The sequence below is a fragment of the Gorilla gorilla genome, chromosome 1 (assembly GCF_029281585.2).
Source record: "Gorilla gorilla gorilla isolate KB3781 chromosome 1, NHGRI_mGorGor1-v2.1_pri, whole genome shotgun sequence".
Lineage (NCBI taxonomy): Eukaryota > Metazoa > Chordata > Mammalia > Primates > Hominidae > Gorilla > Gorilla gorilla.
In genome coordinates, this window is record NC_073224.2 from 176120669 (window position 1) to 176138620 (window position 17952).

A 17952-nucleotide genomic window follows, 5' to 3' on the forward strand; every position below is an offset into this window, starting at 1 on the left:
TACAATAACTCCATATGTCTTTAATGTTAGTAACCACTCAGCACAATTCAACTTCAGAGGCTGATGGCTATCTTTTCAATTAAGTTTGGGGGAATGGGGAGAGGGTTCCCATGTGCCTGAAACTGTGATAGGCAACTAGCATTTATTACTTCATTTATTCCTCATAGCAACCTGACAAATTACATCTTATCCTACTTATATCCTACTGCACAGATGAAAACACTGAATCTGAAAGAACAAGAACCTCAAGCCATTTCCATCATGCCAACTGTGCAGGATGGGGACTTGGAGGTGGGGCTCCAGAGTCACCTTTGGTAACCAAGAGCTGCTGAGGAAATGGAGCAAGACAGTCTTCAGAGGCTTACCAAATATGGTTCATTCTACCGACTCTTAAAGATCCAAATATAGTATGAACTTGCACTTGACCATAACTCTAGTGGCACATATCCACTGTCAATTGTCTCCAGTTGATAAGAATGCACCGACTCACAGCTATTTATTCTCCATGACAGAGAAAACACTCTTTTATGTGCTCTCCACATGCCTGGGGAACCATGAGGTTTTCCAATGCCAAATCCATAGAGCTGTTTGCAGACCATCTGAGTCTACCTGGATAAAAGGCATCTAAGTACATCCAACATGGAAAAGGCACTTCAGATAAGAACAACCTCCTGGCAGACTTGGGATATACCACACCTGAGGGTCCATCATAAAACAGATACCTAAAAGTTAGTCTTCATTTTGTTTGTTTATAGAATATGGCTATTCTATTCTTGGTCCCTTTACCTCTACGTGTTGTTTCAAGCATCAACTAGGTGGCTTTTATTAACACCTTCTAAGGAGAGGCTACAAAAAATAAATAGGTAAAAACCATGTCCAAGCCATCAACAACAACTGATTATCTAGAAATTTAAGAGAGATTTCAATTGCATATATGAAGATGCATATCTAATCTCATTTCTGTAAAAAAAAAAAAACTTCTGAAAGTTGTTCAACAACAGATACTTTGAAAATTGAATCCTATTTATTTATTCATTCATTCATTCAACAAGTACTTATTGAGCAACTGTTACACACCTGAGTCTATGTTAGGTGTTAGAAATCCCGAGATTAAAGACATTCCCTGTCCTCAAGGAAACAAAATCTAACTAGAAAAGAGAGGGTAAAAAAAAATGCAAGAACAACGCAGGGAGAGGAGTGCTGCACTAAATTATTGTAAGCACAGGTATGATGGCAGACCAGAGAAAGGGCTCCTAACACAGTCACATGGAGTCAAGGATGGCAGTTTTTAAACATTGGGGATGGAGGATTATTTCAGACAGAAAGAATAAAATGTATCACTTCCATTTCTGGCCAAGTTGGAGTAACAGGATAATTGTCAAGACTGGTATAACAGTCAGTAAAGGGCAGTGATCCCTGGAAGAAGGAAGGCAAATGAAACGAGTCTTCCAGCTTACTGCCTGAGAGAATTTCCAGCTCAAGGTGTCTGGAGGAAAAGGGAGAACTCAGGCAGAGCTCAGTGAACTGCCTGAGTTGAGTGAATTGAGCTAACAGTCCAGGGAGATCAAGGCAACTAGAGTTTGCAAGGCCAAGTATCAGAGAAAAGAGAGCTGCAGAAAGAGCCACAGAGAATCCCCCTCAAGTATTCAGCAGAGTGCTGATCAGTGCATACATGTGTGGCAACTACCCAGCACTGGGGAAAGAAATATCCAAAAAGATATTTCCAGATTGGAAAACCTCATGATTCCCCAGGCCACGAGGAGAGCACATAGAAGAGTGTTTTCACTGTCATGGAGAATAATTAGTTGTAGACTAAGTACAACTATTTCAGTCTTCCAAATCTTCAAAGCAAGACTTTCCAAAAGGATCAAACTGCTTCTAAACAACTTAAACACATTCCAGAACAAAGTTCAAAAATATCTGTAGGAATACAAAAGTAGCCAGTAGCCAACAAGGAAAATTCACAATGCCTGGCATCTAATCAAAAATTACCAGGCATTCATAAAGCAGGGAAATATAACCCCTGATGAGGAGGAAAAAAAAATCAATCAAAACTGACACAGATGTTAGAATTAGCAGACAGAACATTAAAATGGTTATTATAACTATATTCCCTAAGTTCAAAAAGTAAGTGGAGACACTGAAGATATGAAAAAGAGCTACATCAGCAGGGCGTGGTAGCTCACACCTGTAATCCCAGCACTTTGGGAGGCCGAGGTGGGCGGGTCACGAGGTCAAGAGATCAAGACCATCCTGGCCAACATGGTGAAACCCCATCTCTACTAAAAATACAAAAAAAAAAAAAAAAAAATTAGTGGGGCGTGGTCGCATGCACCTATAGTCCCAGCTACTTGGGAGGCTGAGGCAGGAGAATCACTTGAACCAGGGAGGCGGAGGTTGCAGTGAGCCGAGATCATACCACTGCACTCCAGCCTGACAACAGAGCAAGACTACGTCTCAAAAAAAAAAAAGAGCTACATCAAACTTCTAGAGGTGAAATCTACAATGTATGCGATGAAAAATACTCTGGATGGGATTAACATCAGATTAGACATTGCGGAGGATAAATATTAGCAAACTCGAAAACACAAAAATCAAAACTATCCAAAATAAGATACAGAGGGAAAAAGGGAGTTAAAAAAATAAACAGAATCAGTGAGTTGAGGAACAACTTCAACTGGCCTAATATACATGTAACTGGAGCCCCCAAAGGAGAGGAGCGAATTAAGTATCAAATATAGTATTTAATAATTGCCCTTGCCTCCAAGAATTTACAATCTTGATGGGAAAACAAATTGTAATAAAAAACAAAGTCATAAGGTATTTGAAAATCAAAAAGTATTATAAGAACAGAAACAAATGTCATGAGTCAGTACATAATTAATTACCAAACACATAGTACACATAACTGTTTAGAGGAGAGGAACAGATTACTTCAAGTTGGCAGGTCAGGTTAAGAACAGTCAAAGAGGAAACATTTGAATTGTCCATTTCATAAATGGGTATTTTCATATAATCCAAAGTAGTGTTCATTAGTATATATAGTCAGCCCTCCATATCCCCAGGTTCCACACCCATGGATTCAATCAACCACAGATCAAAAATATTTGGAAAAATAAGTAAATAAATAATAATAAAAAATAATACAAATTTAAAAATACAGTGTAACAACTATTTACATAGCATTTATATTATATTAGGTATTATAAGTAACCTAGAGATAATTTAAAGTATACAGGAGAATGTATGTAGGTTAGATGCAAACACTATGCCATTTTATATCAGAGACTTGAGCATCCAAGGATTTTGGCATCCATCAGGGTCCTGGAACGAATGTGCCACAGATACCAAGAGACGACTGTAGTTTTTCTTCTTTCATCACTTTTTCTTCTTTATTCATTCATTCACCATTAACTGAGCAATCTGTATGTGCCAGATACTATCTAAGCACAGACATGTTCTATCTCTACCTATGATGGGTTTAGAATCCAGAAGAGGTAAAAGAGAGAAATGGCTATTGCTCACACTGCTAGATACTCTGTGATGGAAGTACGTTCAGATTGCTGTAGGAAGGAGGCAGTTAACTCCACTAGGGAAAGGAAATAGAAGAAATTCATGAGACAAACAACTGTCACCTATTTGTAAAACCTCCATCCTGCCCTGTTTCCAGACTTGGCTGTCAAAAAGAACTGCTGGAAAATATGTAGAAAAGTCTACCTACCATGGAAGGAAGCAGAAAGCCAAGCAGTTTTTCCCTTGATTTCAATTCACTAATACACAGGAGGAAGAAAATGCAGGAACCTCCTCCTGCCAAGCAATCAGCCACACATAAGTGGTGCTAAGATTTAGATAAGCCCTGACAAGTCTATTGAGGAATGCCTTAAATAGATGGGCAGCAGAGCAGTAATACGTCACATATTTTTATATGACAGAAAACCTCAGTGAATAAAAAAAAATTCATTGGAATCAGGTTGGTGATCTGATATTTCCACTGAAAACGTTTTATTTTTCCTGAAGCTAGCAGTCATGCACTATGCAATATACAAAGCTAGAAGGAACATTCATTATCACAGAGGCCAATGCTCACATTCTACAGATGGGCCCACTGAGATCCAGAAAGAGTAAGAGGCTAGGCCACAGTCACAGCAGCATTAGTTAAAATTCCCTTCATCCTAGTTCTGGGAAGCTGGTGATCTTTACATGAAACCGTATGGTTTTTATCCATCTCTTAGAGTGAATGAACTTCAGCTGCGATTTTAGTAGAGAATTATGCTAATACAGGAGAGGTATATTTGGATGTGGAATGATCCTTTATCATAAGCCTTGGTTTAATAGTTTTTCCTAAAAATAGTGTTTCACTAAGGAAACCTCATATTTGGAAACTTTCATTCATGCTCCATTGGTAATGAAAGATTCCTTACTGTGTCCCCAGTGCACTGTTTAATGTTCAATTTACAGACTATTTTGCTGAAGAAAGAAACAAGATATAAGAGCAAAGCATAAGCTAGACTCTCACTCTACTATATACAAGATACAGGTTGAGTATCCCTTACCCAAAATGCTTGAGATCAAAATGTTTCAGATGTCTTCAAGATTCTGGAATATATGTGTTCATATCAGCTGAGCATTCCTAATCCAAAAATCCAAAATCTGAATGCTCCAAGCAGCACCTTTGAGCATCATGTTGGCATGCAAAACGTTTCAGATTTTGGTGCATTTTGGGTTTTGGATTCTCAGATTAGGGATACCCAACCTATATATGATCTTGGGCAGAATACTTAACCTCTCAGTTTTTTCATCTATAAAACGAGGCTAACAATAGTACTTACTATGGTATATGTAGTGTGTTCTCAAGTTTTGAGAATGAGCTAGCTGATATAAAGTACATCACCAGGCATACCACAGGAGTTCAAAAAACATTAGCAGCAGCTGTTGCCACAGTTGGTGACTATGATGCTGGGAGCAGGGGATAGGTGTAATCATTGTTAGTGTCTTGAGATTAAATCATATTAGACATCTTTTCCCTTATGATTCTCAAAGAGAACTCAGATACATATATTTATGCCAGGTACTGATAATGATACAACACCTCAGTCTTAGAACTCTCCTTAAAGAGTATGTACCTGTCCCTAAGTTTAAATCTTACTTATAATAATAACAGTTACTCTTCCAAATCTGAGGGGAGCTAAATTATTTGCCACCTTATGCTGTAAACCCTGGGCCACAGAACTTGGTAATAAAATGTAAGAGTATCATACTTTCTCCATCTGTATAAAGTCCTTACAGAAAAGCAGGACTCTATTACAAATGTCACCCTAGGTTTCCCATGGTTAATACATGTGGTAAGACTGAACTGTCATGCTACAGATTTGTCCTAAAAGTAGAATGTGAATTCAACAACTACACTCTCCCAGTGAAAATGATCTGTTTCATTTTTTAGTGTTTTTCCTTCCATCAATACTCAAAGGAACTGGTTTGCATTAGTGAGTGTCTACAAAGGTTTATTCCTCTTCTGGACAATTAATTTGTATCATATAAGACAAATATTGGCACATCTGGACAAACTCAGCATGAGTCTAAAAACCATGAAATTTCTCAAGGCATCTGTGAATAAAAACACCTCTCTGAGCTTTTTCAAGATGACAGACCGAAGAGGGGAGAAGTGGAGAAATTGATACGATAGCCTTCTTTGAAGATCGGAAGGGCTGTTGTGTGAAAGAGGGAGCAGACTTCTAAGGCTGGGTGCTCAGGAGGGCAGGATGAGAATAAATACATAGGAAAGTTGCAGGGGGCTGCCTTCAGCTCTACAAAAGGAAGAGTTTGCCAGGGCAAGGGTACACATACATGTATGCCCCAGCAGAGTGAAACAGATGGTGGCTGAGTCCAGGCAGCACCACTGATGAGCTGTGCATATGGGGCAAGTTTCTTAAACTATCTGATCTCTCCCCTGTCAGTCAGTACAGTTATTCCCACATTCACAGCTATTCCAGAATTGAAAAATATATGTATATTTAATGCTTAATATATGGTAGGCATTATGATTACTTCAACTCTGAAGGATTTGTCATATGCCTTTGGAATAGGAATATCTACGTGACCTAATGAATAAAATCTCTTTAGTTCTGCCTTTTCTTTTGGTCTTAAAATCCAATGAGCGAAGCTCAAATTGTTCTACCATCTGCTGTGCCACTGCTTTTAGGTAAGATGCCAGTGTACTTGTCTTCCATCTTCCCTGGATCTGTCCAGCAGCAAAACCTAAAGAAAAACACTTATCATCCACCAACCCTTAACCCAAGGAAGGATTATAGGATTATTTACAAAATCATTACAAATCATTTTTCATATACAGGTGTTCTCCCCTTTGCCCAGCACATGTTTTGTGTAAATCACATTCTTATTTTCCTACCAAATGAGCTTATAATTGTTTGCATATGCTTATTATTTTATTCCAAGAATATTACTCCATGACCATTAAAAAAGATTTGGAAAACAGAAAAATAGGGCAATGAGGGGAATAATCACCCACAGTCTATTCATTGTAATTTTTCCCTGTCATCTTTATACATGAGTGATGGTGGTCTTTCTTTACATAATTTTAATTAGATTAGAATTTTGAAGGTGACTTCTTAGCATTTTTTAACTGCTCTTCACTTAGTGGTGGCTCCTGCATTAAGTTCCTCTGTTCTCAATACCAATTAAGTATTAGCGATTTTTAAGACATTTTAAAGCCCCAAGGGTCAATGCCACTTAGAAGCATGGAATTTTGAAAGCAGAAAAGAAAATCTGCACTTGAAGAAGGAATGACTAATGCAATCTCTCATTTTATGGACATTAAAACCCAAAAAGCGGCCGGGCGCGGTGGCTCACGCCTGTAATCCCAGTAATTTAGGAGGCCGAGGCTAGCGGATCACCAGCTCAAGAAATTGAGACCATCCTGGCCAACATGGTGAAACCCCATCTCTACTAAACATACAAAAATTAGCTGGGCGTGGTGGCGCACGCCTATAGTCCCAGCTACTCAGGAGGCTGAGGCAGGACAATTGATTGAACTCGGGAGATGGAGGTTGCAGTGAGCCTAGATCGTGCCACTGCACTCCAGCTTGCAGACAGAGCAAGATTCTGTCTCAAACAAACAAACAAACAAAAAGCAAACAAAACAAAAAACCAAAAAACCACACAGGCAGCAATCTCTGCTGATATAGAGAGCAAGGTCCCTGAATTCACTGGCCAGTGCAATGAACCTACTGTAAATTGGGCCCCAGTATCTCCTGCTATGCACCCCCAACATAGGTTCTCTAAGTTTGGACCTTGTCTCTTCAATTCCTTAGAAATGTACATAATGTGTTCTGTGTACAATGGATGTATAGCAAACTAATTAGGGCCAAAGTAGGCTTTGATGAGGATAATTCTACCCAAGCAGAAACTCAAATCTGCCCTATAATATAGCTAGAACAATACAGCTAGAACAGGAGGAGAACGAAAAAAAAAATCTCCAGTCTTTGCTCTAACATCTTTACTCAACTTGACATATCTTTATACATCCAAACTGTGATAGTTTATCTCATACCTGTTGAATAAGCAAAATCTAAAAATACTTCCAATACCAAGAGTTAGAAAGGGTAAAGAGCAACGGGAACTTATATCCTGTAGGAACGAGCTCGCACTGGCATGAGGCCGTTGGAGAGCAATTCCACAGCACCTAGGGAAGCCGAAGACATGCATACTCTATTCTGTTCCTAGGTATTTGGCCTAGAAAAACTTCACACATTTTTACAGAAAGACAAGTCAAAGTTTTCATGGCAAAATTGTTTATAATACACAAAAAATGAAGACAGGAGAATGGGTACATTAATTGTGAAATGGTCACACAATAGCATACCTACTGCACAGCAACTAAAATAACTTCTTAGATCAACATGCAATTCCTAAATTAACAAGGTTAATACCAAAAACACAACATTGAGCAAAAATAGCAAGATGTATGACAGGTACAGTAAGTTCCCATTTATACACAATTTTAAAATAGGCAAAGCACTATTTTTAGTAGCACTCAGTGCATTTATGCACAGAGAGCAAAAATATAAAAACATGCATGGGAATGAAAAGACATCACATTTAAAGGACAGATTATCTCTGGAGAAGAAAAGAGACAGGATTTAGGAGGGGTACACTGGGAGCTTTTGTTGTATCTATAATGTTTTATTTCTTTTAAAAATCTGAAACAAATAAAAAATATTTGTATCTGAAATGGGTTTTGTCACTTTTGTTTGCTTTTCTGTACACTTAAAATATTTCAAAGTTTAAAAAAGAAAACAAAGCACGATGGCTTAGCAATGGATTGGTCTAGATATCCAGGAATCTGAGATGGTAGGAAAAACAAAAATCCATCCACTGTTGCGGAGCACTTTAGTTATTTTTATTTATTTTTTTGAGACAGGGTCTCACTCTGTCCCTCAGGCTGTAGTGTGGGGTACCATCACTGCTCACTGCAGCCTTGACGTCCTGGGCTCAAGTGATCTTCCCAACTCAGTCTCTGGAGTAGCTGGGACCACAGGTGCACACCACCACACCCCGCCAACTTTTTTTATTTTTTGTAGAGATGAGGTGTCACTATGTTGCCAAGGCTGGTCTCAAACTCCTGAGCTCAAGTGATCCTTCAGCCTCGGCCTCCAAAAATGCTGGGATTACAGGTGTTAGCCACTGCTCCTGACCCTATTTTAGGCATTTTAAATAAGACTGGTGGCCATCACAAACTCCTCTGCATCCCTGTGCTTGGCATGGTACCAAGCCAAAAGTAAATACAAGCTAAATATTGAAGAATTAATGAACAAATCAATAAACAAATGAACTGAATGGGTTGTTATACATGTCTTTGGTTAATGAAAACAGAAAACAACAATTACCATTAATAATTTGAAATTCAAAACACTTCTAAACGTGGGCCCATGGACAGCTCTGAAAGGCATCATTAATTAAAAAACATTGAAAACTAGTGGGCAAAGAAACCCGTAAAGACTTTAAGATCCTTAACATTCCATGTTTTTTCTTTATCTCAGAGCCAGGCATAGCACACTCATCCCATTCTTGTCACCTAAGGACCAGGAATTCATTGCCATAACAGACCCCAGGATGCCGCCCACAGCCTGACGTATCAATAAGTCTTTGGTATCTAAGTGAATTAAAGAGCTCTTCTGAGCCTATGTGAAGAATTCCCAGCATTTTTCTGCTCTGTTCACTCAGTTTACTGAGTACATTAAGATTCTAAATCATTCTGTCTTCACAAATGTAGGTTTGTCCCTTTGGGGACAAAAAATTTCCAGGATGATAACCACGATTTCAAACTCCTTACCATTATAGGGGAATATACAGGCTTGATGAAATCAAGCAGAAATCCACTACCAGACGTTTTTGCCATTATTGATTTTTTTTAATTCCAAGTGAATTTAAAAAGAACCAAAATAAGATGCATGGCACATTCATCTAAGCCTAGTAATTAAATCCAAAAAAGCAGTTTATAATAGTTTAAGCAAAAAGAATAATTTTAGAAAGTACCACAGGCCTCCACTATCTGAAATAAATTAGGTGTTTTTTAGTTTCCTTATGTTATTAAAATATTAATTTACTTTAAAATATAATCCTGAAGCTTCCTTCAAAATACCTTCTTCAAGGAAAGGGGCATATATTTATAGTGTTCTTTTAAAGTTTAACAAAAGAAGGATTCAAACTGAGTTACCTCCACTCTGCAAAAGTCTTTTTTTCAAATGTGTAACAGGATCTTATTGCAGTCACTTGGTCTGCTCTCCACACAAAGAAAGACTGGAAAGCATTTGTGTTATGCTTCTGGAGTTAAAAATGAAGACGCCTTTTTGTTTCCATCAGTTCTTTTTTATTAATAAGGTGGCCACACCAAGTCAGAAATTATAACCATCTGCTTTAGCCATTAAATACAGATTCAAAGGCCTAATGATAAAGTGACCTCTTTATTAATAACAGAGAGCGACAAGTGGCCATTTTCCCAGAGTGTTCACAGAAATAAATCAATCCGTAAGTCCAGGTATCAGCTATATCGGCTCTTAAGTTTTCTCTTTGATTTGGCCTTTATTGTTTTAAATCACTTAGGAAACAAAAAGGGAGCTCAGGAAGTACCTTTTCCATGAGTTTTGTTTTTATCTCTGCTCTTGATGAGATGTCACTTAGCCACCTCACATAACTTGAAGACACGATCTTTGATTCTCCACATCACAGAAGAATCATCCCCATGCACCATCTAACCAATGAGTAGACACATGGGACTTATCAGCCGCAGGGAGTATATCTGAATCAAAGCCTCAAACAAAGGTGTGTAGGAAAACCACAGCTCTGTCAAAGGAAACAATAGTGGAATCACTGCAGCTGTATTTTAATATGGCAGGAACAGCCCCTTGTTTTCTTTAATTCACATATTAGAATTTTAATTATCAAGTGGCTAAAGTGTGGTGGCTTTCAATTGAAGTGGGTTTTACCGACCCAGCCTTGCAGGGCAGACAGAAGTCCTTTGTTGCGCTGCCAGATGCACAGAGACGCCAGCATGGCACCATCCACCTCCTCTGCCTCAGATCCTTCTGGCAGGAAGCCTCTACCACCACCTAGAGCACAGGAGTCTCTGGGAGATGAATCTCCCTGGCCCTTGTCCAGGGGGCTTTATTACTGGAAGGACCAGAAAGATCTCTTTACAAACCTGATCTTTCTCCTTACCCAATCCATAGGCTGGTACCAGAAGAAACAGCAGAAGACTGAACTGCTACGATAGAAGTAGACCGTGAAGGATGAGTAGTTCTTGCGGGGAATACTTTGTGAAGGCTGTGGAGAAAACTCCTGTCCCACCACAGGGAGAATTCCCCCAAGTCCTGTCTTAACTACAAAGTTAAAACCCTCTAGAAACCCACAACACCAAGGCACGGAGCCAGCACATACAGCCCCAACACCTCTTGCTCCTCTCCCTGGCTTCCTGTTTCCTGATTTCCCCTCACTGTTTCCCTCACTCCTACAACTGTGGAGAAGGCAGTCACCATCTGTCAGGTGGAAGAAGACCTCCGCAGGGCTGTGGGGACAGAGGCAAGAACACTGGACTGATAGTTCAACAGAGGCCCATGGAAGCCAGCCTGGAGGAGATAGCGGGTGAGCTCTTGTAACCAGCCAAATCCTACAGATCCCCCTTAGTGACTTCACCTCCAAGGCCGCTGTCCTGGGCCTGTGGTCAGTAGAGTCCTTGCTCTGCAGTAACATGCTATGCCACATTAGGAGTGTTAGTGAGCTTCTAGAGGCCTTACTATTCTTCTCCCAAAACATAAGAGCGCAGAGTTAGGTCATGTCAAAAGTCCCTTGAAGGTCTGGCACTCTATAACTTCACATCACTTCCTTTATCTATTGCCTCAGTTCCCTCAAGTATCAAGCCGCGCAGTTGCAGATGATTTTAAGGCCCTTTCCAACACAGAGGCTCTATGATTCCGTCGATGAAGCCAGATCACAAGCAAGGATCATGCTTTTAATCTCAGTGGCTCTTTCTTTGCCAAATAATGATAGGAATGTACTTCAGCTGAATGCCCCCATCTCAGCTACCAGTACATCTGGTTGGGAAACCTACATCTATCTGCCCACTTGCCAACACGGAAATCTTCAAACAAAGACAAGATGATTCATGGCATCTTTAATAGGGCCCCCACCTTGACATTAAGTCTTGGGCTAAGGTTATCGAAAACAGCAAGTATACAAAGAACTTACTCACAGCCTGAGAGCAAGCCAGAGACCGTGCAGGTGGCTGGAGGGAAAATTGACAAGAATTACAAAGAAAAGGTGCATTGAGTTAATAGAAAATAACTCTGGTATTGAGGAACAGGGGCTGAAAACAGATGTGAGGGTTACGCCACCTCCTCACCATGAGGAGTGAAAGCAAGAACCACAGCTGATTTCTCAAACACACACACACACACACACACACACACACACACACACACACATTCTCTCTCTCTCTGTCAAATAAAAAATATAAAATTCACTATGCTGGCCCAAGGTTGTGGGTTGCGGTGCCCTTCAAGGAATATTGTAGAGCTGAAAGCTGATTAGACACAGCACCCAAAAATCAGTATTCCAGAAGGAGTTTGAAGCTAAAGATGACAGTTTCACATACTAGAGGGGGTGCTGAGTATAAAAACATAAGTTCAGGCTCCATCTAAGCTTCATGATCTTTTATAAATTACTAAATCTCTACACCAGATAAATTCCTCATCTGTGACATGGAGACTACATGTCTATCCGAAAAGAGATTTTTAAAGCAGGTAAAACACATACAAGTATCTGGGGCACAGCAGACACTCCCAAAAGTTGGAAGTTACTATGAAGATGCATGCAGGTATCAGAGATCAGAACACAATAATGGGTCAACCCAGAGAGACAAACAGAAATCAAGAAAAGGCAGGCTGTGGCAAACAAGGCAAAACAGTGGGTCAAGGGTTGAAACAGGAACATAAAAGAAATACTCCAGCATCATCACTTTTAATAAATGTCTATTGATGTTAAGGAGAAGAAAGCAGATTGCCAGATGAGTGATAAAAGACGACCTCATTCATTGAAAGAGAAAGAGAAGCAAAAACACAAAACCAAGGAAGACAGACTACAGAGATATACTCCAAATACTATTGTATAGTAGTTATCACTACTACTAGTAGGGTTAGTTCAGGTTTTTTTTGTTTGTTCGTTTATCAGTATTTTCCAAATATTTCAGTTTTTATTTCAAAGTTAAAAAATGGTACCTTAAACATTTAATAATAGGCCCTGAGTAGCTGTTCTTTCAGGGAAGCTGAAGCCCTGGAGAAGATCACTGGCATTCTGAAATTGAGGCTGTGCTCTAATTATCTGAAAGTTCTTAACACATACATGGAGAAACTCAGCCAGTCTATAAATATATGTAGAAGCCCTTCTTAATTCAAAAGCATGACATTAAACATTTCAGGGAAAAAAACATAAACTCCCAAAGAGTCTCCATCTCATTAGAGAATTAGATACGCTCACATTAAATTATAACTCACAATGCAGGGTGCACTAGTGTAACAATGAATTCAAGGAGAGTGATTTGAGCCAGGCTGAGGACAACTGGAAGACTTCAAACGGCAGGATAAAGTCACTTTCTGCTGCAGAGACAATTTAATTAAAAAGAAGCTCCTTTCTACCCCCTCCTCCAGGTAATAGAGAATTCATTGTATTCTGAGAAATTGAAGATCTTACAAGAAGGCAGATTGCATGACCTTCCACTTGCAATATATTCTTTCAGGAAAGGGAGTAATTAGGATTGCCTAGAAGGGGCTGCTTTATTTCATTGAGGAGATAACTTTAAACAGGCTTCCTCACCACATGCACCACACTCAACAAGCAAACTCCCTACACTGGACTCCTATAGGGCCTAATTCTCACCTCAGCCCCAGCTTTACCCAGATTCTCTCACCTGTTATTATTAAGCTACTTAGCTGCCTTCCACCCTTCATCCCTAGACCCCAAACACCCTAGTAGACTGTGAATTCCTTTTATTCTTTCATGTATTCATTCACCATTTTTTTCAACACACGCTATGTGCTAGCAACACAAAGATAAATAAAACACCCCCCATCCCCATAAAGTTGATAGTCTAGCAGCAGTAACTGACTTATTAGTAGATATTTATAGCTCAATGGCCGACACATGCATGGAGCATCCAAGAGAAGGAAGAGGATGTGCCTAACCAGCGTGAAGCCAGGCAACAGGGTTTGGAGGACATTGCAAGAAGAGTGGGTGGCAGGAATAAAGGCACTAACCATGGTGAAAAGGGACACAGAGTCAGCAGAAAACCATGTAGCCAGATCTTAAAGTGCGAGGCAGAGAGTGGAAAGACACAACCATAACAGCCAATGTTTACTGAGGGCTAACCATGTGTGAGCTGATTAATTCCTCACCAACCCATGAGGTAGGTTTTATCATCCTAATGTTAGCAATGAGGAAACAGGCTACAAAGGTTAAGTCACTGGGAGAGTAAGGGAGATAATCACTTTGATATGCTGCCCCCCTAAGGCTAGAGGGATTAGCAAGGGCTGGTCTGAAAATCCCTTTGGTGTCATGAAGGAGCTTGGGCCTTTCCTATAGATAATGGGCAGGCAGTAAATGGCTTTAAGCAGGGAAGAGTCAGATTTGTGTCTCAGGAGGCTACTTCAGCAAGGTGTGGAGGACTAATATGAAGAGGGACCCACCCAGAGTTAGGGAAATCACCTAAAAAGTTGTTGCAATCTTCCTATGAGCAATGTGCAGCCTGATCTAATGGTGCAAAGAAGGAACAGAGGGCAGTCGGGTCCCGGCAGCGGCTGCAGTGCTCTTGTCTTCTGAGGCTCTCCATGCCCTCTCCTTTTCACTTCTGGAAACATGGCCTCCGGTGTGGCTGTCTGATGGTGTCATGAACATGTTCAACGACATGAAGGTGCATAAGTCTTCAATGCCAGAGGAGATGAAGAAGCGCAAGAAGGCAGTGCTCTTCTGCCTTAGTGAGGACAAGAAGAACATCATCCTGGAGGAGACCAAGAAGATCCTGGTGGGCGATGTGAGCCAGACCATCGATGACCCCTACACCACCTTTGTCAGGATGCTGCCAGATAAGGACTGCCGCTACACCCTCTGTGACACAACCTACGAGACCAAGGAGAGCAAGGAGGAGGACCTGGTGTTTATCTTCTGGGTCCCTGAGTCTGCTCCCCTTAAAAGCAAAATGATCTATGCCAGCTCCAAGGACGCCGTCAAGAAGCTGACAGGGATCAAGCATGAATTACACACAAACTGCTACAAGGAGGTCAAGGACCACTGCACCCTGGCAGAGAGGCTGGGGGGCAGTGCGATCATCACCCTAGAGGACAAGCCTTTGTGAGCCCGTTCTGGCCACCTGCCTGGAGCACCTGGCAGCCCCACATCTGCCCTCGGGGGTTGCAGGCTGTCCCCTTCCTCCCAGACCAGAGGGGCTGGGGGGATCCCAAAATGGGGAGGGCAATCCCTTCACTCCAGTTGCCAAACAGACCCCCCCACTCCCTGGATTTTCCTCCTCCCTCCATCCCTGACGGTTCTGGTCTTGCCAAACTGCTTTTGATCTTCTTATTCCTCTTGGGTTGAAGCAAACCAAATTCCCCTCAGGCACCCCAGTTGTGGAGAGGGGCCTATATTTTTTTTAACAACACCCCCACATCCAACCTGTTCCTCCCCCTTCCCATGCTGCCAGCTTCTAACCGCAATAGTGACTCTATGCTTGCTGTTCAGTTCTGTGTATAAATGGAATGTTGTGGAGATGACCCCTCCCTGTGCTGGCTGGTTCCTCTCCCTTTTCCCCTGGTCACTGCTACTCATGGAAGCAGGACCAGTAAGGGACTTTCGATTTAAAAAAAAAAAAAAAAAAAAAAAAGAAGGAGCAAAGGGAACAGATGCAAGATATATTTGTTGGGAGACATTCTCCATGAGTCCCTTCCGTTTCTGCACATCTTGTGAGCAAAGCACTGGCTGCCCTTGGTTCCAGACTAACTTTTCAAAGATGTTTATATGGAGAGCAGCCTTGGAAGAAATGATCTCCCTCTGGAGCAAAGGTGAAGCATCTTTGTTGCCCAATATAAAAGATTTGGGTTCCCTAAGTTCAGAGTTTCTCTCCTGTAACACAATGCACTTCATGTATGGATGTCACCTGGCCCTCTTCATGACATCCTATGGGAGTTGGGTCTTGGAGAAACAGTGAATAAATATGTTGATACTCTGGCTATTGCTATTGCTATGACTAATAAATTTCTTTGTCTCTAACCCACGAATCCTTCTGCCAGCATCTATGGAACTGTGGCAGGCAAGTTCATTTGCAAGTAAGATAAAGTCTCAAATCCTTCACAGTTCTTGATGATATTTAGGGGAAAAAAATCAGCAGGATTGGTGAATGGCCAAATGTAGAATGTTAGGGAGAAAAAAGGAATCAAAGATTACTTCTGGCTTTTTTGTTTGTTTGTTTGTTTGAAGGTTGAAGTTTGGACAGTGGTTTGAATGGTTACTTTAGACAGTGGTGTCACCAACAGAGGTGAAATATATAACAGGTACAAGAATGTAATATATAATGAGGCATAGTGGGTGCTGGGGATGAGATAATAAATTCAGTTTGGAGGCCTATGAGACATCCATGTGGAAGTATCCAACACAGAGCTGAATAATGAAGACAAAAGGGGAAGAGTTGGATTAAAGATATATAGGGGTCATTAGCATCAGGGCATAGGTAAACCCATGATATTGGACAAAATCCTCTTTCATATAGAAACCATCATATTCATCCTTAAACCCTTAGTCCCCTGCAGAGGGATTTGCAAAATGTATATGCTCAATAAATGTCTGTTAAATAAATGGCTAAAAACAGATCCAGAATTAGTTGTATCCTTTATTTAAATTAAAATTGCTTCAATGGTTACTGGTGTAATGCTAATCCAGGTTTTCTCAAATCAGAGTCTCAAATACAGGGTATGTACTTTTGTTTCACATGAAATACAACCAGTTTCATACACAAATAATTACAAACTCTTACATGTAACATGGAAGCAGAACAGAATTCTAAGACTCATAATATCATGTCATTAAAAAGCAATATTGTTGGCTTTCTTACTGGAGAAAAAAGTTCTATTATCCACAGGATCACTCCTACCTTCATTCATTCAACATAACAAAAAACTTACTGAGGACCTACTATGTTTAAGGAACAGTGCTGAAATCTGTAAGGGATCTAAAAAGCATAAAAGTCCCTTCCTTAAAGGAATTTACAAAAGCAGGGTGGTGGCACATATACCAGACCGGAATTTAGTTCCAAGTTCCACATTTAGCAATTTTATGACCTTGAGCAAGTTACTTAACCTCTACAACCTTTAGTTACTAAACTTGTAAAAAGAAAACAGTGAAAATGCATACCTCATAAATGGCAATGAGACGTACATTTTGTAATACATGTAGAGTATGTATTATAATACTCCATCAAAAATGGTGGCCAGTATGATAACCATCATGATAAACTAGTTGGGGAAGAAATACTCATAGAAATACTCATAGAAAAACCACTCAGTTAGAGATAATGCGGAACATTATAAATGCCATTGAAGTGCTAAAGCGCTAGAAACACAGACCCTTAGGAACCTGTTGAAAACAGTAGTAGTTAACACTGTGTTTTAACTTATTTAAACCAGCCCAACAAACCTATGAATGAATAGTATTATTCCCATTTTCTAGATGAGAAAACTGACACCTAGACAAGTCAAGTAACTTACTCCGGTTCACCCAGCAGAAAGTGGTGGGGCAGGAAATAAACCCAGGCTGTCTGGCTCCAGAGTCTGATGCCAAGCTGGCTCCTCAGGGAGAATCATGCGTTTTTATGACTTATATTTTGAAGACAAAAGAACTGAACTCTTTGAAACTATTTGCCTTCAACTCACAACTATTATACAAATACTATTTACTCCGAATTGGAAGATTATTTTAAAATATCTAAACAAGGCCAGGTGCAGTGGCTCACACCTGTAATCCCAGCACTTTGGGATGCCAAGGCGGGCAGATCACCTGAGCTCAAGAGTTCGAGACCAGCCTGGCCAACATGGTGAAACCCTGTCTCTACTAAAAATACAAAAAAATTAGCTAGGCGTGGTGGTGTGTACCTGTAGTCCCAGCTACTCAGGAGGCTGAGGCAGGAGACTCACTCGAACCCCGGAGGCAGAGGTTGCAGTGAGCCGAGATCGCACCATTGCACCCCAGCCTGGGCAACAAGAGTGAAACTCCGTCTCAAAAAAAAAAAAAAATCTAAACGACAAGCGGAGAGACTTTTCTAGGTTAGCTCAGGTCCTATTTCACAGATTCTGAAAACTGTAAAGGAAGGAAGATTTAATGCTTCATACCAAACACGGTGTA

General features: G+C 40.5%; 1 protein-coding gene and 1 pseudogene across 3 annotated transcripts in view; one reads left to right on the forward strand and one right to left on the reverse strand.

Moving 5' to 3' along the window:
- ROR1 (receptor tyrosine kinase like orphan receptor 1) overlaps positions 1-17952 on the reverse strand; it is a 406019-nt gene that overhangs the window by 321656 nt on the left and 66411 nt on the right. The window contains exon 1 of one of the 3 annotated variants that reach the window (XM_055364815.2): positions 3722-8048. The exons of the other annotated variants lie outside the window; for them this stretch is intronic. The gene's annotated coding sequence lies outside the window, so the exon portion shown is untranslated. Of the gene's footprint in view, positions 1-3721; positions 8049-17952 lie in introns of those variants that run through there. 3 annotated transcript variants of the gene reach the window in all.
- LOC101131154 (cofilin-1-like) lies at positions 14422-14917 on the forward strand (annotated as a pseudogene).